A 23,207-nucleotide genomic window follows, 5' to 3' on the forward strand; every position below is an offset into this window, starting at 1 on the left:
CGAAGTCCAATTTTCAGACCTGGCAATCTCTACAGCCACTTTGCAGTTCAACTTCCAATCATCCACCTTAAAGCCTGACACATTCATCTGATAAAGCTCTTCCCCACATGATGAGACCCTTCAGACACCACCAGACTGGTGCTTGATACAAAGCTCTCCATCAGAAGTAAACTTTGAATACTCATTTTCTGTTTGAATTTTTACTCTCTGCTGGCTTTTAGTACATTATCATCCAGCAACAGAACATACACATAATGTGTTTCATCAGCACAAAGCTAAATGTATGGCTCTGTGTCAAGTCCCAAACATGAAATGCAACAGGGCAACACGGGCCTGTTTCCACACTGCCTAAAATATCTAAGATCCAACTTTTTGCCAGCATGACTCTCAGCAGTGAGCCTCCTCCAGTACCATAGCCCACCACTTCCCTTGGGAATGGAACTGACACTGACACATCACTGCAAAATCGTGGCTCCATGCCTAACAAAATGAAGTCCTCTTGCTGTGAAAGTGGGTTGTCTTTTTTTCTTTAAAAAATTAATGTATTCTATTTCAAACTTAGGTTTGCCACAACAAGAACTGCTAGGCCTGCAGTGTCTCCTCCCTCCCTTCCCCTCCTCCCTTCTGCCTCCCCAAGAAATTAAAGTATTCATTACCTGTATCAGCTAGAAAGAAGACTTAAATGGCATGATGAATTACCCAAAGCAGCTGCACCTTGACAGACAGCTGATGCTGATTTGATGTTAGGCAAAACATACACGTATGTGCAGGCCTTTTAGCTATGAATTCAGTCTCAGGCCATAAATTACAGAAGTCTCACTACATATTTTTGTTAAACTTCCGACTAAACTGAGAGATCTCTGAAGATCTGGTGGAGCATCTGCAGTGGTAACTCAACATTTTGGTGTCAACATGTTTGTTGTTCGCTTCGCCAGTCTGGACCAACAGTTCCACCTGCTCTGGAGGACACAAGTCCACTCAGAGGAAGCGTGAGTGGAGTCTGATGTTCCACACTTTTTCTGTAGAAGTGTAAAAATCTGTAGAATATCTGTTGCAGGTAAGACACTGAAGAGTCCTCTTCTCCTATGAAACTGAGATGGGGATCTAATCTGAGTCCAACCCTACAGCCCTTCAGAGACCACACTGGTACAATAGACACCCATGTATCAAAAAGCTGAAACAGGCATGTGTTATGTCAATAGAAGCGCTTTCACCTGTAACCATTTCAGATTTCTGACTCTGCTGCTGAATGCTTTGGTTAAGACATCCTAACCACAGCTTTAAACACAATCTGGTTTTCAACTTAATGAACGCTCATATAACTGATCTCCTCTCACTCTCCTCCTTCCACTTAACTCTACTTTTCCTAGAAATGGATCTGCTTGTGTAACAAGATTTTTTTTTTTTTCCTCCAGACTGCACTCCAGTACCAAGCATTAGAACTAAATCACTCATCTGCGCCTGAAGGATCCCAGCTTGACTCTCCATTCTGAAGAAACAATCCCATAGACACAGGAAGAGGCATTCTTCAAAAAATACCATGCACATAGCCCTCAACCCAAGAGATCCACAATCTAGGTAGCTTAGATGAGCTGGCAGTATCCTCTCAGATGATTCTGGAATGCTCCCTTTTTGACAGTCTGCACTGTTGAGAACACAGGGTGTTGACTTGGCTTGATTTCCCTCCACAAAGCTTCTGATAGAAGCATGAGAACAGCCTTATTGTACTTTCTTAGAGAAACAAAACAGGTTTCCAGCAGATGGAAGGAGATGGATTAACACAGTTCTACTCAACAAGTCATGGAAGAGCTGTGTCCCTTGCCCAGGCCAGGAGGATACATTGACTTGCCAGAGTCAACAGGAACAGTGGCAAGAAAGGCCTGAGGGCTCAACTTCTGTGTTTCCCACATATCCCACGAGAAGCAGAGCAGAACAAAGACATTTTGCTGTCCAATCAGTTCTGCTGTATAAACGAAACCTCTCAATTATGGAGAGGCCTGTGAATGAATGAGAGGCACAAATGCCTAAGAACATTTCTTTCATAGCAGAAGGAACCTGATGGTGTCCAACAAAGAAAAGTGAGAAAGAAAACTACCCCCAGGAAACCATCAGGCAATTCTGAAAGACTGGCTTACTTGACAGTCACTCCCATCCAACTCACCTTTAGGTATCTCTCAGTGTCCACCTAGCTATTGCTCTCTAGTGACATCACCAAACGTCATTTTTTTCCAAGAGGCTGGCCTTCCCAAAAATTTCAGTTACCTGGGCTCCTCATTGATATCTCTGGATTAATGAGATGGAGAAAGGTTTTCAAGAAATTTAAGGGCTTAAACATACATCCTGGTCAGTAATGTCAAGTAATTAAAAGATATTTTTAATTTAAAGCGAGAAGTATTCCCTAGAAATCTTTGGCAGTATATATTCTGGCCTATAGTACCATGCCATCTTTGTTCTTATTAACCAACTTGACAAACACATTTTATGCAACATGATAAATGTGAGCCTGGGCCTTACACATATATCAGTCCAGAATGTCAAACAGGCAACAAGATAGGGTAGTTCAGAGTGCCTACCAAAAACACTGTTAAAAGGCCTCATTTTCAGAAACTGGCACTTTACCTGCCCATGCTGGGTTCTCTTATGAAGCTAAAAGAGGAGTGAAATGCCAAGAACTCCCCCAAAGTTTGGTTACTACTCTGCTTCCTCAGAGCTGCTGCTCACCCTAGGGATTCTGAGGGACTCGAGACTCAGACAGGAAGAATAAGCCTGCTCTGGCAAGAAAATATGGTGAACGAAGCTGATATGTGTCTGACATTTCTAAGTTAAACAAAGTCAGGATACAGAATCACCTAAGTGAAACTACAAATAACAGACAATCTAAAGATTGTAAAGACTGTAAAGTAAAGACTGTGGTATGTGAAGGACTGTGATGTGAAGGACTGTAAAAACTGGGAGCTTCAAATAGGTACAGGACACGCTTGGGGCTCCAAGCACAGGAAACAACAGCAAACAGCAACGACGAGTACAGGTACTTAGATGCTGCTCTTTAGCTCTGGCTGAATGATCAAAACATTTATTTCCAATTAAGCCTATTTCAATATATCCACTGCTTCCACAACAGAAACATGCTGAAATGCCTTAAGTAGTCTGAGCATTTTCAATACATAGAGATAATGAAAAGACTTGCAAAGATAAAGCAATCCATCAGGCCATAACTTTGGCTGAATTTTCTTTCCAACGATGGCAACAACCAGCAGGAGCAAGGAACAGCAAAAGACTGGATCAATCTTTGTTTAGAAAAGAATACCACCTGCTCCACAGTACAGCCCATACGTTCATATGATGTGGTATCGAGACTGAACACCTGAACTGTTGCATTTCCTCCTGACAGTAAAACAGCTGTGCCAGGAACACACACCTTTGGACAGACAGAAACATCTGGAACTTCAAACGGTGTCACAAGCCTCTTCACCTTGTGCATACTTCAAATGCTTTGAAATCAGGTTAACTAGCTCTGGATTTATTGATAGCAGTTCCCATGCCAACATGTAGGTTCTCAAGAGCATTGTGGCCAATATCTTTTCTTAGGATCACTCTTGGGGCAGGGTAACAGCTAATGGGGAACTCTAAAATTGGAAATAATGTGACCTATTTACAAAGAAAGATGACAGTGTAATGTTTAAAGATTTGAGACTGGCTTCACTTTGTCTTTTTTACAAAGCTACGGGAGCGCTGTCACACCTTCTAATAGACCAAAGCAGGAAAATACTTGTATAGAAACATTTGGCTCAATCCCACTTTCTTCAACAAAAATAATCTTTGGTGCTTTACTGTGGAAAAAACTCCAACCCTTATTAATAGACTTATACAAACTTCATTAGTTTGACCTTAGGGGCTGGTGCTAGATGCTAAAGCTGGTGTACACTTCAGCTGGTCCCTACTTCTAGTGTAGTGCCTTCCCAAAGCCTGCCCCAGAGAAGTTATTAAAAAAGTGAAATTTGTAAAAGTGAAGAAATTTGAAAGATGGATATATGTGGTGTATTGACAATCCTGTTAGGGAATTATTCTGAATTGGTACTACCAAACTTGCCCCAGGTTCAGTGAGGTAGGGTAGGGTAATACAAACATATATACAGATGGGGCCTTGTTTCTCCCTGCACTATGAGGGAGAAAGTTGCTGCTAGAAAGATCAGCTTGATCTTAATGTTGGCACTGCTGTTCCAAATTACAAGGCACAGGATGACTGTTCAAATTCTTGGACATAGGACTAAAAAAAAAACAGCTGTGATGTCAAATATCAATCCCTGAGAACTGCAGGGAAGGAAGGGACATGACTGCATGACCATTTGCACTTAAACCCAGGCTCCAAAAATTATTTACTTGGTTACTGTGATCAAGGCAGCAGTGCTTTGTATTCTTTTCTTATATTTAAATCAGTACTACTCTGACATACTGCTAATTTAAGCGTGTTTTGAAATTATCCAGGCAGAAGGTTGTTCTTCTCATATGTTAGAAGCTAAAGTGATAAACTTTATTTACTAGAAAGCCACGTTTTACTGGTAGCACTACACCCACTACACTCTTAGAAAGTTCTCCTGCTTCATGCACCCACTACACAGAGATAATACGAAGCAATGCAGAAACATGTAAGAAGGGCAAACACTGTTATGTGAATTTAACTACTGACACACTGAAAGTTTTCTGCCCTTTTTCCTTATTAACACTGAGAAAGCATGAGAAGAGGGAAATGACGATGCCCAGAGCCACGAAAGAAATGAGTGGAATCAACAGATTATGGAACAAAAATCCAGATTTCTCAAAGCACCTCTGTCCCTTGGACCACCCTTCATCTCTTCAGTCAGTCAGTCCAAGCTGGAAAATAAATTCTAACATAGCAGAACATGCTTTCATCATCCAGTAGTACATAACAAAATTTTCCCAAGTGCTAATGCAGCTTCTGAAGTTACATTTCAGACCCTTCTGAAGATAAGCACATGCTCTGAATAGAGTGAAGGGAATTCATTCTGTCTTAAAAGCATTATTGCTGGGTGTTATCTTGTGCTTTGTTTTGTTTTTCTGTTATTAATAAGGGACTGAAGAAATCATTTTCTCAGCTAAAAAATACCCAGGGAAATTTCTCATCTCTGCAGCACAGTGCACAAAAGCACCATATCTAGCAAAATAGCACTTGAGTCTCATTATTCCAAAGTATTTCTATCACAGTTCTGAAGAATTACTCTTTAGGTACAGTGTTACTCTCTCCTGTAAATTTCACTATCTTGCTGTCATCAAGTTAAAAAAAAAGTGTGATGGAACTCTTACCAATTATAAACTGAAGACAGTGCATTTTCTTAAAAAATTAAGGATGGCAGACATATATTTAGAATGGATTACTGAAGATTGTTCATCACCAAGAATAAGACCCTAATTTATATGGCTACATCAGAATTTTAATAAGATATTCATTCTGTTACGATACCACAGTACCCCTGCACTGTGAATACCATTACGTGGGAGATAAGCAAAGTGATGACAAAACAGAGCCTTCTATAGAACGAAATTTTGAACAAAAATTACAATGTGATTTTTGTGTACCATTTCGTATCCGACAATAGCAACTGAAATGAGAGCTTTAGCAGTACTCATGGAAACATTGTACAGCAGCCCTGGAGATCTTTTACTGCAGAGAAGAAAAAGGAAAACAGTTCCACTTTACAGCTGGGAAACTTCTGCAGTGAGGACCGAGACATCTTTTGTCAGGAAGGAGTGCAGTGTATCTGCGGTTTTCTAGAGTGACTGTCTGCAATTCACCTTTTAAAAAACTGTATGGAGTTCAGTACTGATTTGCCATGATTCTCACCTGATCACCAAAAGCAGTACCGGAAGGGCCCAGAGATGCCACCCGAGTCAACATCTGTATTCTTGTAGTCAAATTAACGGCTATTACAGTAAGTTACCATTAGGCTAATCTAAAACATGAGATACATTAGAAGACAAACTCTATGGAAGCACCTTCCACATGGACTATCAGAGGAAGTTTATGTTGCCAACTCAAACTGGACACCTCATCTTTAGATTGCTGCAATGAAAATCAGTTGTGATTAACCTACCATAGGACAAAAGCAGACCACAAGATCTGCATTCTCATCGCAGACCTGATCGCCAAATCATTCTGCATTTCCTCGTGCACCAATCTGTCCTGTGAAATATGTTGTATAGCAACAGCAGAGTCTCAGACAGGAGAGAGTTCGTAGAGTATGGATTTTGCACAACTCCATTTGTCTTGCCACAAATAATGAGTTTTTATTGTTCGCAAAGATGAAACAGACTGATGTGGAATGCTAATTTATCAGAGCAATGTACCCAAAGTCTTAACACTGTTTAAGCAGATATAATTTAAAATTTTGGACATGTAGAAGTAAAATACTACCATTTTGGCATACGGCTCAAAGAGAATTACATAAATTACAGAACTAACTGCATTTGCTGGCATTCATTCACTGCTAATGCTATATTTCATAATTAAACTTAATTTTATTGAGCTGTACTCTACTGGTCTAGGTCAGCAGTCAATTAAAGAACAACCCTCTCCAGGCCCAATGCAACACTCCAGTAAGTAGGAGTATCATCATAAATCAGCAGGCTTTTTTGCTTATAGAATTTGAATGCCAGTGTTACCCATACCAGTTTTAACAGATGTGCTCTACTGAGCGCAAGCAGTAGAAATATCTTCTCCTCAGTGGCTTCTGAGTCCAGAAATTCTGCTAAGGTATCCTCAATGCCTTTGGTCATTAAATAAATAAAAAGAACTGACTGCAAATTGCAGTCAATGGGAGGCCACTGCTTCTCAAAGTAAGGAGATCCCTCCACTAGCAACCATTAATAACCCACTAACACAACTCGCTGATCATAAACAGGGAGGTAAATGGCGTTCGGTTTCTCAGAAGCTGGGCTGATACCTGAAGAATGGAAATAAGAACTAGGCACTGTCTTTTCAAACGTAAACTTCATGAACAGGTACCTTGCCAACAAGTAAAGGAAACCGGACATCTCTCCCTTGGAGGTGGTCTGACAAGCACCACAGTTTAGGAGATTGCTGCGCGTTTCTTTAATGCCATGTGGTCTTTGCTGGGACCTGGATCTGGGTCACCTCTCTGATCTGGTGTCACAGCTGCTGCCACCAGCCTAGTCACAGGCAAGGTAAGGGGTGATGGAGGTTGTTCCCATCAAGAGAAAGAGCAAACACTGTCCATGAGAGTATTATTACAGCCCAGAAACTGGAAACCAAGAATGGAAAATCCTATGAAAGTAACACAATTTACTGTGGGTCTCAAGGCTGCCAAACTCCTGTGCGCACAGGAGTCAAGATGAGCCCCTCCAACACAGGCTTTTAGAAGAAACAACCACCAATGCTTTTTAAGTAAAAAATACAAAGGGACAGTCTTGGCAGCTTGAACAAAACTGTTCATCCCACCACAATTGAACTGCCCATCTGAGGGCCAGCAATATTGCCACGTGTTGACGAGAGAAAAATCAGGCTGTGAAAGGCAATAATAGGGATGGTTCTAGATGTTGCACTATGCAGCTCTTTATGTCTTGCTATAAATACAGTATCAATAGCACTTGCTAAATCAGCAGGTGTTTCCAGCAGCAAAAGTCAGTTTTGCAGCCTGGACAAACCAGGCACGAATCCACTCATGACCAGGGTAGGGTGCACATCCAACTTCTCACACTTTGCCTGTAAGCCACCAGCCCTGTGCTCCTAACTCAGTCGAGACTCCGGCAGATGTCAGTGTCAATTCTGAGTATTTTGAAACGACCTGGAACGCATCCCCTGGTAATGGAGTTGCACAGCCACAGAAAAAGAAAATACTCATCAGTTGCCACAAAAGCTACTTCTTGTCAGCACAATTAAAAGAGACCAGACCGACAAATGTGGTTTAATTTGTTTAAGTGCTCACCTGGGACCTGTGCTCTTTGGACAGGTGCTTGGAACCAAATGTGAACAACAGCTACCAGCGTCTGTACGTAACACTTTAAATTTGTGACAAATTATTTTGGCAGAGGCTGTCAAAGGGCAGCAAACAGGATGGCATTCGGACATAAAAGGAAGAGAAAATGAATTAAAACTGGCCAATCCTGACCAATCAGGATGCACTTAAATGAATGCTTGAGTTTTAGCTATAGGTTCATCCTCTGCTGAGCACAGAGAGACAAATCTGCGATCTAAATATACCTGAGGTATCTCCTAAGGAAAAAGAAGCCGTGTCCCATCCAAAGGTACTGATACATGTACCTATACCTTCCTTAGGATCATGGGGCTGGTGAGACCACAACAAGGAATTATGAAAGTGAAATAAATCCCAGTCAGATAGGCAAAACCTCTGCAAAACACTTACACAGCATGAATACAAACAGACATACCAGAGCTATGAGACAATGCGAGAATCGGAGGATATCATTACAATGTCGAAGAGCTAATCACGATGCAAAATAAAACGCATTTGTTCCAGCACTAAAATCACAACTGGGGATCTGCTCTGCCTCTTCCTAACACTGGACTGCCCCTCATTTCCCTACCACACATCTTCTGGGGCTGATGTGCAGTTCATCTGAAGATAAAAACAAAGTTCAGGGTAATGATGGGTAATGATGAGTGGCATAGCGCACTCAGATGTCTGTATATCTACAGCAGCTACCAGCCTGCCCACCTCTGCAATCATTTCAGTAACTTTTTAGGAGGAAACCACAATGTTTGAGAAGTTTACAATGAGTGGTCCCGAGCACAGGAATGAAATTTAAAAAAAAAATAACATATTTAAAACTCATGCTCCACTCTTACAGCGGGAATCTAAAAATAGCAAGAATAGGAACAAAGATCAGGGAGATTTTTAAGTGCAAAAAGGGGAGTCCGGGAAAAATTGAGATGGCCATGAAAAAAACATGCTGATTAAAAAATAATTACGTCACGAGTTGCTCCGGATCCTGCCGAACCCCCCAAGGCCACCCGGCTCCCATCCTCCGTTTCCCCGGACCTTCCGGCCCCCGATTTGCGGGCTCGTGGGAGCTGCGCTCGCAGACCCGGCCTCGCGGAGCCACCCCCAGGGGCTCCAGCGCCTCCCGCCGCACGCATGGGATCCCACGGGCGTGGAGCCGTCCGCGCACCCCGGAGAGGTCCCCCACCGCGGCAGCCGTCTCCTCTCCTCCCCTCCCGCATCTCCATCCTTTCTTTCCCTCCTCGCACAGCCATCCTCCCTCCTTGCCTTTCCCCTTCCCCTCTCCGCATTCCCACCCCCCATCCCTCATAACCTCCCGGACACGATCTGCTCCCGCATTCTGCCTCCCGCTTCCCCCAGGCGCGGCATTTCCACCTCGCTATCCCCCATTCCCGCCGCAGCCTCCGCTGCCTGCCGCGCGGACAGACGGACAATCGGACGCACGCACCGGCAGACGCGCGGGCTCCCCGCCACCTCTCCAAGCGCTCCCGCTCCTCCAGCGCGCAGCGCTCAGCACGCGCCGCCAGCCCCGGCACGTCGGGTCCCCTTCCTCCTCCTTCTTCTCCCCTCCCTCCCTGCCCGCCCCTTCGCCGACGCCAGGAAGAGGGGGGTAGCGCAGCCGCCCGCCCCGGCCCGCCCCGGCCCGCCTCGTCCCGGCCCGTCCCGCGGCACCGCGCCCCCCCGCGCCCCCTCCCGCCGCGCTCGGGTTACCGGGCGGCTGCCGGCGCTCTCCTGTTACGGGCAGCGCGGGGCCGGGGGGGGTCGGGCCCTGGGGGTGTGCGTGCCGGGAGCCCGGGGGGGTTTCCTGAGGCTTGGGAGTGTGGGTGGTTTGCTGCTGCTTGGTTTTATTGTTTTGTTTTCGTTTATTCTTTTATAGTTTTGTTTCTTTCTTCTTCTTTTTTTTTTTTTTTTAAATAATTGTTTTCCCTCTTTTTTTTTTTTTTTTTTTTTTTTAATTTGAAGATTTGGCTTTATTAATAATAATTATAATTAAACATGCTAAGAAGCAGAACCAACTTCCATGGGCTTCTCCAGTGCTCCCCTTGAGCCCACTTGCCATTGTCATTTTCGCACTGGGCCTTGGCAATGATGCCCATAGGCCTTCTGCCCTTGGCATGCAGAATCCTTCTCCTTGTAGATACTGGGGGATGCAGCTCCCAGCACCTCCCTCAACCTGCCTCTGTGTTTGCAGACCCCCGCTGTGATCTTTTACATGATTCCTTCTCCTGTCTGAGGCATTCAGGATGCCTTTGTAGCCTCTCTCCTCATCCTTGACGACTTCTTCAACATCTTCCTGTCCTAACAGATCCCTTTTGGGATGATCTTTTTGAGGTTGTGCTCCAGAAGGTGAAGGGCATGGCATAGCTCCCCTGGGCAGTGAGCACAGCCCTGAGCTGCTGGAGCTCTGGGAGCATTCAGGTTCTACAGTTAGATGCAGGGTTTGGATGTTCCCGTGAGATCAGGGTTGAACTCAATGGTCCTTTTGGGTCCCTTCCAACTTGGGAAGGTTGCAGATGGGGCATTCAAGACCAGGCTGGATGTGGCTCTGAGCAGCCTGGTCTGGTGGTTGGCAACCCTGCGCATAGCAGAAGGGTTGAAACTAAATTATCATTGTGGTCCTTTTCAACCTGTTTTCACAGCCACTCTACGATTCTATGATTCTATGAAACAAGGAAGCCATTGATTTGTACCATGGCAAATTAATGTTTTTCTCTTGACGATCAACGTTTCACAAGGAATTTTTCAGCACAGAACTGGTGTTGCCATGGAACTGTCTTAACCTGGAGATTCTGCTCCTACTATGGGCAGATCAGAACCTGCCATTTTGTGCATGTGCTTCATGATTTACCTCCTAGTACCTTTCCACATTACCTATTCTGAAATCTCTTTATTGCACAGCCAGCTTCACAATGTCCTTGCATCTCACACTTTCTTCTCATTACTTGAAAATGGATGATCTTTGAGGTCCCTTCCAACCCAAGCCATTCTATGCTGCCTTCACTGAGCTGGTACCATCCATTTCAGGGAGGAGATAGACTTTTATGTGGTCTAATAGTGATAAGATAAGGAAGAACTGCCATGTATTAAAAAAGGGGATATTTAGCTGAGATGTCAGGAAGAAATTCCTCACTCAGGGGCAGTGAGGCTCTGGCACAGCTACCCAGAGAAACTGCAGGTGCCCATTCCTGCACGCACTCCAGGCCAGGTTGGATGGGCCCTGTACTAACCTGACCTGCTGGGTGGCAGCATCCCATGGCAGGAGCTTGGGGCTGGGCAGGCTTTGAGGTCCCCTCCGAACCAAGCATTCTGTGGTTCTGTGATTCTATGTCACTCCTGTCACAGGTGGGGTGTGTGCACCCTGGGGAGCACACATCCCAGCACTGACCCCGCAGAGCCCCACATTGTCCCTCACTTCCCTCCATTGTCAGAGCTCACTGCTTGTTCCCATACTTTGCATTTTATCTTCTTACCAATTACTGAGCAACACCAGGGCTTTCCCTCTTGCTGCTATCACTGTTTGGTCTCCTTAAAAGCCTTTGTCAAGAGGCAAAAAAATCCAGTCTGATATGGAAATTAGATCACCCTTATCCACACTTTTGCTGACCCTTTCAGAGACCTTTGAGAGGTTTGTTTAAGGCAGAATTTTACAGAAGCACTATTGAATCTTCTCAGATAGATTGCATTAATCCAGGAGTCATTTAGTTCTAACCCAATTAGCATTTCTGTTTGCACAGTGCAGGCACAAGGTTTGCAGACCTCTGGTTCTCTGGAGCCTGTTTAGTGCTCAAAGTTTAGTTTCACTGTTGCTACACATCAGGTGTCAATGTTTTAAATGGGAGATTACGTGCTGCTGATGATAGTTCAGCCACTGCATCTTTGGGGGAGAGCTCAAGGACACAGATGCATACTCACTCACGTGTGTGCTACCTGAATGCTGTGACTGTGAAGGAGGCTTATAATAAAAGCAATCCGTGTAAGGGAATAGTTACATCTCCTTACATATGCAAAACCGCAGATTTGTAAGACGGTGCTATTAACATATATAAGAAGCTATCTTACTAATTAACTGTATGTTGCCATGGCCCTCTTAGCAGATGTGTGTGTCTGAAAGTGCAGAAAGTGTGGTACAAGCAAACCTGATTGAAGATCTTTGACTCAGGATACTATTTGCCCTTCAACATACCTGCAGCCATCTGCTTTCTCTCTTTCATATTTTGCTGTGAAGTCTCTGGGTCAAGGCTATTCTTTGTTAGGGCATGTTTCTTATTAACACTTGCTCATAAGGGTGGAAAGAGGGAGGGAGAACAGCTCTGAGCCTGTAAATTGAGTACTTGTCTAAAGACAGAGTCCGTTTGGAATCATAGTATCATTAAGGTTCGAAAAGGCCGCTGAGATCATCCAGTCCAACTGTATCCCCACCATGCCCACTAACCACGTCCCTCAGTACTTCATCTACATGTTTTTTGAATACCTCCTAGGATGTTGCCTTCACCATCCCCTGGGTAGCCTGTTCCACTGCCTGAACACTCTTTTGGAGAAGAAATTTTTCGTTATATCCAACCTGAACCTCCTCTGGCACAATTTGAGTCAATTCCCTCTAATCCTGTCACTGTTACCTGGGAGCAGAGGCCAACCCCCATCTCTCCACAACTTATTTTCAGAGTTATAGACAGCAATAAGATCTCCTGTTAGCCCCTTCAAACTGGCCAATCCCAGTTGCCTTCTGGATGCTAGAACCTCAGTGCCGCCCCATGCATGCCTGCCTATTTTCAGGGAGAGGGCAGGGAGCAGAAGAAAGCTGCAGTCTGCCATCAAGGGGTATGGGAGTCTGCATCCGCATGTTCAGGTGTGCATCCAGATGGCAGAGTGGAGCTTTTGCAGAAAGAAGGGAAAGGGAGCACTGAAGTTGCATCTTTTTTGGGCGTTGCACAGCTCTGAGTATGTTTGTTGAGTTTTTAGCAACTTCAGCTGCTAGAAACTGAATGTGCTGGTTAGAGATGGGGGGAAACAAATTTTTTATGTCTTCCTGTTTGCAGAGCATTTCAGAACCAAGAGAAAAGATCACCTTCAGCCTCATCATTAAGAGTTGTTCAGTCTTGTGCTTTTTAAAGTCCTCAGGTTTTGGAGACTGTAAAGACTGAGAAAAACCTGCGATATTTGTAGCAGTTAGAGATGTTATATTGAAAAGAGAGGAGCTTCAGAGCTCTTCTTCCTGGGTTCCCACCCCGCTACCCTTCCATTCCAATAATTGTTTCCTGTTCTTCTCCTGCTCACTGTCCTCTTATGAAATAGGACCAAACTGCAGCACGTTTTGTTCCGTTACGTAAAGCAGTATCACTGATGACACTGATGTAGTCTGTATTTTGGTTATTTTTTTTCTCTTAAGTCAGGGATGCATTTACATAGTATTAATTAGGTAGCACATGATTAATATACCGTGGAGGAATTCAAATGCTGCTTCACTGTGTGTATAATAATGAGTTTTGCCTATTGCTTCCAATTTGCATTTCTAGCAGTTACAGCAGCAGGAGAAAATTATGTCTTAAAGTTTTGTTTTAAATATGTATCTTGTTTTAAATACGTATCTTGTTAGTGCTCTGCAGCTCTCTTCTACAGCATTGTATGAAGCTTCAGATAGGGGGAAGAAGGAATTAATCTGTGCAAGAGTGCAGCCTAATTTCTTACTGTGAAGTTAAAGCACCTCTGTCTAAGTAACAAATGAATGATTGCTTGGTATTGCCATGAAAACTCTGACAACTCTGAAAATAAGAACAGTGTGAAGAGCAGCCACATTTAGTCAAGAACCACCAGACCACAAGAATAGGGTGTTCCTTCTTTTATACGCCATGAATAGCACCTTGCCTCTCTTTATCTTGCTCCATCCCTGGAGGCATTCAAGGCCAGGTTGGATGGTGCTCTGGGCAACCTGGTCTGGTACCTGATCTAGTGACTGGCAACACTGCCCATGGCAGGGATTGGAACTACACAGTCTTTGAGGTCCCTTCCAAACAAGACATTCTGTAAGATAATTCTATCTTTCAGGCCCCATGTTCTGAAAAGGGACAGTTCCCCCAGATTGCTTGTTCCTCCTCCAAAAGCCCCTGGGTTACAGCAAGGCTGTGCTGATCATGTAGTAAATGATGACAAAAACTGATTCTGAGGTGAGCATGGTGGAAGGAAGGAAGTTCAAGTAAGCACTATGGAGCATCCAAAATTCTGCTGATATGTCTTGGTCCTGCTGAGATATCCCACCAGGCAGGCACCTATCCTAAAGACTGGAAGGCAGCTGCCACTGAAGTCAGGGGCACATGCTGACATAGCACCTCTGACAACTGGCCACACACTGGTAACAGCAACTTTATAATTCCACAAAAATCCTTCTATTTCTACTCAGCTTTTTTTTTCTGCCATGTCTGCTGACCTAGTGTGTCCTCTTCCACGGGGAGGAAGAGAGATAATGCCATTGCCATGCCTCCATGCATACCTGGAGGTAGGAAGGGGAAAAGGCACAGAATGGGGAATTGAGGAGAAGGAAATGAAAGAAGTAAGAGGGAAATGAGGTGAGGAGATAGAAACAAAATCCATATGTGGATGCTTTAGTCCTGAGGCTGACAAGTCACTCAGTCTTTGCTGTGAGGCTTTTTCAATCTGTCAGTCAGTGCCCAATGTCACTAAGGCAGATGTTTTACTATTATGCAATAAACTTTCAAATAGAGAACAATTCAAAGGGGATACCTCTCAGGAAGAAATACTTTCAGTGCTGCTGTTTTACAGCCTAGCACACTGTCCCTGTTCTCTGTGAACTCCCCAAAAAGCTGAGAGGAGTGCAGAATAAAGGGAGAATGGAAAGTACTCTGATAATGCTATTGGGTGTGTTGGCCACTTTTATAGTATACATAAAATGAAATGCAGTCCTGAGATGTGATGCTTGATCTATAGCCTCCGCGTTGAATCTCACTGAGTATAAAAAATGAGTTTTGCTCAGCAGGCAGCCTTTTTAGCATCTGAGGCTGGCTGTCAGAATTTTTGAGATTAGATTCCTTTTCCTTTCCTTTTGGTTCCAGTTATTTCTCTGACTGCAGAATAACATGCAGATCAGCTGGAGGAGGGAACACATTGGCTTGCAGTAATGTGTGTGAGATGAAAATGAAAAGTCTGTGTATCCTCTGTGCATTTATAAAACTAATGAATGCAGAGATCACCTGTCAGTTAGCAGAGGAGCTGTGAGGAATTTGGAGGTCACATTGCGAATGCTTTGCATTCAGTGTGGGGATGAAATCCTGAGCATCACAGAGACAGGGAGCTGCCAGCAGGGAGCTGATTGGAGATCCCTGTTCTGCTCCTGGTGTCACTGATGGCCTAGGACATGACTGAGGCAGGTCACTATTCCTATTTACCTAAATGGATGGATGAATTTTAGGCTGAGAGCCGCGTGCTGGTGGATGTTCACAGTGCGTAACGGGCCCTCAGCTGTGGGAGTCAGAGTACTAATGTAATACGAACTTAAAAATTATTTTCTAAAGGTATTCAATTGACTAACAAGCTCATTTACTCATATTTATTATGTGGTGAAATAGCTTGGCAAGATCTCTATCGGCATCCATCTACATGAGTAACCTCATTGACTTCAATGCGACTCTGTGAGTAATGCTTTAGTATTGGCTCCGCAAAATGTTTTAGTCATCATCAGCTTACAGACTGTGCATTAGGTCCTGCCAGCACTTACCACAGCGTAGTGCTAGACTGCAAGCAGCCCTGACACAGGAGCAATACCCAGTAGTAAGAGTCTGCGTAATCCACGCCCACGTGAAAAGTGACTCTGTTGTGCTGCTGTGGAAGCAGCTGAATTTCCCTGGCATTGTGTCCTCTCTGTTCATGGGAACTGCTTGCTCCCTATCGCAAGGAATCAGCAGAAATATCCAGCATCTGTAATGCTGTGAGGAGGAAAGTGTTTTATTGTAGCTGGTGTGGATGCCGCTGCAGAACTGACTCATGGCTCTCCCTCCTTCTCAGGAAAATGCAGTCATTGGAAGTCTGGAGCTGTAGAGCTCTACTTACAGCTTCTCACAGCTCTGCCCAGCTAATGTCTGTGCTTTGATTTCCCCTGCCTTGTCTTAGTCCCTTTGTGCCCCCTTCCACAATAACCCCTGTTTCTTTTCCCTACTGTGGGGGAAGAAACCCTTTCATTCTGAGTCTTTTCCAAAGTGCAGAAAAAATCCCATTCAGTGCTATTCCTCTTTACAATAGAACAGACTCTTTCATGTCTGCTTCATCAATAACACCAACATAAGGCATTCCCGAGGGAGGTCTGCCCTCGTCAGGTTTGAGCCTGAGCATCCTCAGGGGTGGGGTCTGTCTCTATATTGTTTCTGAATTACTGCATGCATAGGAAGAGCCATATAAATACAGAACTTCTTACCCCAGCCTAATATATACTCAACGTTTTATCAGCTTCTGGGCAATTTAATCAAAGATTACAGTATTTCAGTGATTATGTACAGTTGCATATTGTTCCTCCAAATAACAGGCTTAGCAAGAAAAAAAATATTCAAAGAACATGTATTATTTTAGAAATAGGGAACCTCTGAAACTTTTCTGTACAGTACTTGAATAGCATATCTTAACAAAGGGCGTTTGTTTGTGAGTTGAAGAGCTTGATCCAAAGCCCAGTGGAGACTCTTCCACTGCATTCAGTGGGCTTTGGATTAAGTCCTTCCTAAGGAACAGATGCAGGTTTTATTCACCACCACTAGAACAATAAAAATGACAAGACAAAGGATAAAGTTGTCTGCAGGGAATAAAGCAGTATTGTCCTGCAGCATTTTAAATACATTAGACTCTATATTCAAAAGCCAGTTCTGTAGAGTTAGTAAAATTGTTTGTGTAGCCTATCCACAAAATATACAGTGTAGAAATGTTTAAATATGTGTGCATAAACACTGAAAGATGGTGTATTTCATTGAGTCTTCTCTTTATTTGCAAGGACTGAGTTATAAATGTAACTATAAATTCCAGTTGTGCAAACAGAGATAACGCAGAAATAGTTTGTTGCCATTAATCATCAAAACTGCAGAGGAGGAGGGAGAAAATGTGATTTTTTTGATGTCACAGCTCATAGACGGATCCAAAGTGTTTTCTGAGACCTGGAGTGGGGGCAGGCTTTCCTTTAGTAAGTTTATCTTATTCAACATAATGATTCCTTATCTGGCCAAAGGATCTTATCAAAATGTAAGCAACAATGAGCATTGAGGAGCGGGGACATTTGCCCCTGCAGGGAAAACTGGACCAGAGTAACCCCCAGGAAAAAGTCCGAAAGGGAGATAAGCAACTGTGGCAAACACAAAAGATGCGATTGAAGTGGCAGCAAATGAGGGAAAAAATAGCAGAAACTAAAACAGCAGTGGACTTGGGATTTGCAGCAGAGACAAAATACAAGGGGAAGATGATCAGGGGCTTTTGAGACAGGCGGAGTGAAAGCACCAAACATAGCAGGCTGTTTGTTTTTAATGTTTGAATGGGTTAATGAAAAAAGAAGTATCTGGGAAAGAGTCTGAATTACAAGGGGTTGCAGTCACAGCAAAACAGACTCTTGTGATGAGCATGAGGATTCTGAGAGCTGAGGAGCCACTATGGTCTCTTGCCAGAAATTAGAATGAGCAGAAAAGGACATTGCACAAATTTTTGCACCAGCAAAGCAAGAAAAGAACTGGACTGATACTGCTACACAAAAAAATATTTCTGTGACTTTTACAAATAATACCATTAAAATTTTGTAGGCTCCTATTAGAAATGCTCCTGGCTTTTTTAACTCACAAGCAATGGCCTCAGAAACAAGTCAGCTTTCTTAAGCCCCACACATTTAATAAACAGGCAAAGCCAACGTGATGCTTACACTAGTTCTGAGAATTAATTAAATGCAGGAAGTCACATTTTGTCATGTCATCTTTTTGTACACTGTTGTCACAGGTGTTTTCTGCCTATTACAGAAGAGAGAAATATCTCTGCTTCTGCTTTATTTCCTAAGCAGGGAACCCTACCAACCTCTAGGGAGTTAAATCCCTATTACACAGAACAACAGCAAGCCCTTCTTGCCATAATCTTAACATTTCTATCTTTATGCTGCCTTAATGAGTGCTTCTGCAAACTCTATCTTTTTAATCTTGCAAGTTTTGCTCATTAAAATGTGAGACTTCACAGAAGCTGCCTTCTCTAGACAATTTAACTAACCTTCCCTATGAGAGAATCTGGATGCTTGCTCCTTCTGGCTCCATTGCAGCAGTGTTCGTTGTCATTCCCTTCAAGATGGTTGGGACTACTTGAAATCATTAAGTGGGAAAACCAAGCCCACCTAGAAGTCCACACAAAGTCACAGAGAATTGGATAATGCTCAGAGAAGAAATTCACTGCCCCCACACACAACCATTGTATCAGAATCTACTACAGATCTGCCCTTGAATTAACAAGGGAAGAGGCCAAATGACTAAACCATGGTGGACCGATTGTTCCTTCAGCAAGCCAGGGTCATAGCTTCATGTCATTTTTCAATCATCAGAAGGAAAAACATGCAAAATGAAACCATAACGAGATGAAAGAGCAAGCTGATTATGGGCTAGCTAATTAAAAATACACGCTGTTCTATATGGAGAACTTGCTCTGCACTATGAAACTGCTATGCATTTTATTGTCTAATCCAAATACTGCCTGAGCAGGCAGTCTTATTTGTCTTTGGAAATGAAGCTCAGTAGGCACGTTTTACACACTGCTGGTGTGACAATCTTGTTGCTTACCTCTGACAGCTTCCAGGCAGAGCCACATGAATAAAATTATAATGCCAGAGGTCAATGGCTATGATTGCTCTGCATGACTGATAAGTCCCTTGGCTTCTTGGACTAATGCTGCCTTCATGATATGAAGACAAACTCCAGAGCAATATTAGCAGAGATTGTAATTGCCAGTGAACTCCTAGCTATGAGCTTATATGTAGGGCTCATACCTTGGATGGATCCTCCTCTCTGTTGCCCAGCCTAGCTCCCCTGACTCCACTAGGAATTGGACTCCAGCAGTGACCAGGCCAATGAAAACCGGGGCTAACACAAGCCGGTTGGGGAGAACTTCATCCACAGAAGAGAGATGATTTTACTCTGTCAAACTGGCATGTACCTTGCCTTGATGGACCTAAAAATGAGCCATGGAATGGAACAACTTGCCTGTGAGGACAGGCTGAGAGAACTGGGTCTGTTCAGCCTGGGGAAGAGAAGGCTGCAAGGTGACCCGATAGCAGCCCGTCAGTATCTGAAGGGGAACTACAGGAAAGAAGGGGACAGCAGGGTCTGTGGTGACAGAGCAAGGGGAAATGGTTTCAAGGTCAAAGAGGGTAGATTTAGGTTAAGCATAAGGAAAAAGTCTTTCACGGTGAGGATGGTGAGGCACTGGAACAGGTTACTTAGTGATGTGGTTGATGTCCCATCTCTGGATATTTTCATGGTGAGGCTGGATAAGACCATGAGCAACTTGATCTAGCTGTAGTAGTGGTCTCTGTTCATTGCAGGGGAGTTGGACTAGACTTCCAATTCTGAGGATTTAGTGATTCTGTGACTCTATACACTCACAGAATATTCTGAGTTGAAATGAACCCACAAGGACCATTGAATCCAATCTCCGATTCCACACAGGACCACATAAAATCCAAATCCTAGGTCAGAGAGCATTGTCCAAATGCTCCCTCAGCTCTGGCAGCCTGGGGCTGTGCCCGCTGCCCTGGGGAGCTGTGCCATGCCCACTGCCCTCTGGGGCACAGCGTTTCCCCAGATGTTCTCTGCCATTTTCAGTCATCTGCAAAATCTGAAGCCACAGTACATTTATGGCAGTGACATAAAAAGCAGGATGAGGGGCAGGAGTTGCACCTTTGAAATCTCTGCTTTTTGTTGTTGTTGTTTTTAAGTAGCTGCTCAGCAAAATTATTTAATCTTTCCAGAGTTGCCTGGACTCAGTGAGGTCCTTCAGTGATTAAATCTTTCATAAAACCAAGAAAAGAGCAAAACCAGGTTTTCTATCTCCAGTATATGACTGCTGAAACATTTTAATAATCATAAATATTCCGTTGAAATTAGGAGTTGTTCACCAAGGTAATCTCCCAACTTCATGTGCAATAGTGCTGCAGAGAAACCAAATGATGTATTCATGTATCATCTTCCTTTTTACCAGTAAGCAGTAATGATGGTGTAAAAAATAAAGAAAACCAGCTGCAGTTTATGCTACTCCTACACACATACACATTCTCTTTTTTTTTAACTGGGAGCTGCAGGAAAGGCTCAGTAATATGGCACATGATATTCTGAACTCCCTAAGAGCTGCAAGTTTAACAGAATGTGTTTTAGGCATAACGAAGAAACAGAAGAAATTTTAACTATTAAAAAAAGAAGAAGAAGAAGGAGAAGAAACCAACAGAACTCCGAGATATTAGTAAGCATTGTGGTGTTTCACAGTGGGCCCAGCCTGGCTAGTTCTGAGCCTGCTACATGCAATGTCTCTTTGGAAGGATCACTCTTTTTCTTTCTTTCAGAACAGCATATTACTTTGCCTTCTGACAAGCATCAAGTGTAACATCTGCTTACTGCCTATCCTCTTTTGAGACCCCCATCACGTCTTCACTAGTGAAAGCCATTTCTACAAGACATAAGCATTTCCTATGCTTTGTTGAAACCTGTGCAGTTTCCCTTTACTTGAACCATGCAGTCAGGTGTGCAGTTTGGACCTAAGCAATGCTTGTTACTTCTTGCTAGTAGTCTGTTGAAAGTGAAGAGAATTTTATGATAACTTGGGCCTCTAAGTTGAGTAAGTACACACTTGAAAGTAAAAAAGAATTGCTAATTTCTATTTCCTGATTTCTACTGACTGAGAGTATGCTTTCTCTTGGTCTTAGAGATTTTTCTCTCTCAGCAAGTTCAAGCTCAGAAAATAAGTTTCTGTCCCACTATTCCACGTAGTTTCTGTCTCAAACACTAAGCTTCTCTGTTCCACCAATAGTTAGCAAGTCATTAATGAAAATTTCAGTGCTTCACTTTTTTCTATGGTTAATTTTCTTTCACACTGGTCAATATACTCTCATGGTCTTTATTGACTTTCACATGATGGCATTTTGCAGATTCTGCTCATGTTGCACCAGTGATAATGCCAGCTCAACCTCCCTCTGACCAAGTTCTGCCACTAAATATCCTCCTGTAGTGGGGGGCAATCATTAAGAATTGTGACATCTTCTCTAAAACTAAGGAGTAATCAGTGTTAAGTCAGATGTTGTTCTGAGTGTTGTTACACTCCCCAGCATCGGAGTTAATTTATTAAAACAAATTACATTCCAAAGTCATTGAACTTTTTCCTCCTTTTCCTGAAATATGGCCTTAATTTCATCCAGAGAATGTTAGGGGCTGCTCAGAGCTTTCCCAGAAGTTGTGCAGGTCCTGCTTGAGATTCTCAAGCTGCCATGAAGCTATATGGTGCTGAGCAGAGCACTTACAGTCACAAAATCAAAATACCTGGAAATGCCTGTGCAATTCCACCTTCCAACCACAGTTGGAATGATTTACATAGCTGATTTAACGTAATATTAAAGTTTCATTTTGACTGCTTTGAATTATCAATTCGAACCATACCACTGCTTGTGGTAAGTTATTTGCCTAAAGAAAATCAGATTCTAATGGACTGGCACCTGTGATGGCGTGTTGATTGGATGCTTGGTATAGACTTAACCTTACATTTGCTAAACCATAATGTAAATATATTTGGATTCATCTTTTCTGTTTATTAGCAGTGTGATATTTTTTGATGTCACGTTGGTGTTCAGCCCCTTTTGGATAGAATTTGCATTTCAGTAAAAACTGCAGAAAAGCCTTGATTTTGGGAAGAAAAAAAAAAGGCAAATTACGCTAGCAAGTACATGAGGAAAGAAATCTAAGAAAGAGTTTTGAAAACAGGTTTTGCATTTAAAGTTTTCTCATTTAAAACCCAAACTTTTTGCATATACTGATGTTAGCTGATTATTCACCATTGGCTTTAAGATTTTAGAGCTAGCAGACCTGCACTTCTCACACTCATAGGCCACAAGAAGATAATTCCTTGCTGACATTTTTCTTTCAGTGCATTTCTAAACAGAAGAATTAGTTATTGGGCTAAATTTAACTAACTATAATAAAATCCTCTGTCCTTAGAGAAGTCTAAAACAAACTGTATAGTACCAAATTGCTTAAGAGTCTTCAATTGTTTTTGTCTTTACACATGCCTCATGCCTTCCAGTGCCAGCTACCCTGAAGATGGATGTCTCAGCCATGTTGGAATTCACATTGCCCATTCACTCCCTTTCTACTCCCAACATTTTTCTTACAAATTCTTTTGCTGTTTTAAAAACACGTGGGATGAATGTGATCATATGGAGAAAAGCAAAGAAAAAGGAATAGCTCCATCACGCCTTTTCCACCCAAGATTCTCATTAGTATGAGTAACTCAACCACACAAGGCTAGCAGCTAAGGACAACCTCTCTGAGCATTTTGCAGGCTCTTGATTTTCCCATTGCAGAGAGGAGGAGGTGGGCACCAGGCTTTCAGATACTAAGGGAGAGGCACAGCAGCACTAAGAGGAATGCAGTTCACACCAAGACAGTCTGCTGTTTGAAGTGTTCTCATCACAATACCCTCCTTGTAGAGGAAGTTGCACTCATCCTAGCAAGCATTCAGTGTTGTGGATGTTAAGTATCAGTTCTGGTAAGAGGAGACTTACCTCTGTCCTCTCCTCAGTTTCAGAGTTTTCAAAGGAGCACAGCCTCTGCGGGTCTTTTGGCAGCGTGTCCATTTCTCTTGTGCCTACAAGACCAAAGACATTTCATTGTTCGTGGAGAATGTGTATGCCTGAAAGATTGCATTGCTCCTGTCCTTTTCCACCATTAGTGTCCCATCCCATGCCATCCCATCCTGTCCTACGCTGAGTAGAAGCTGAAGGATTTTCTATCCTTTCTGTGCATCCTAAGGAAAGGGCTAATGATGAGGATCTAGGAGCCTAACTGAGACCATCTTATTAGCGAATGCCCTTCATTTGTCAACCAACCTCTAGGCATCACTACTTGCATGAGGTCAGGATTGCAATCACAGCTTACAGGTTGTGGTGCAGGCAACCGTGAGTCCCATCTGGAGGAAGAACTTCTGCAATTTTATTCCTATATC

The 23,207-nt window shown here is 43.2% G+C and overlaps 1 protein-coding gene across 3 annotated transcripts in view; it reads right to left on the reverse strand.

The window, feature by feature from the left end:
- LOC122166055 (A-kinase anchor protein 2-like) overlaps nucleotides 1–22,838 on the reverse strand; it is a 104,442-nt gene extending 81,604 nt beyond the window's left edge. For 2 of the 3 annotated variants that reach the window (XM_042829545.1, XM_042829547.1), the window contains exon 1: nucleotides 22,768–22,838. The gene's annotated coding sequence lies outside the window, so the exon portion shown is untranslated. Of the gene's footprint in view, nucleotides 1–9,444; nucleotides 9,511–22,767 lie in introns of those variants that run through there. The other variant, XM_042829546.1, reaches the window with a different exon arrangement.
- Between the last annotated feature and the right edge of the window lie 369 nt (nucleotides 22,839–23,207).

Source organism: Centrocercus urophasianus, unplaced genomic scaffold (assembly GCF_019232065.1).
Source record: "Centrocercus urophasianus isolate 14NV4802_14NV808 unplaced genomic scaffold, USGS_Curo_1.0 seq_31, whole genome shotgun sequence".
NCBI classification, from domain to species: domain Eukaryota; kingdom Metazoa; phylum Chordata; class Aves; order Galliformes; family Phasianidae; genus Centrocercus; species Centrocercus urophasianus.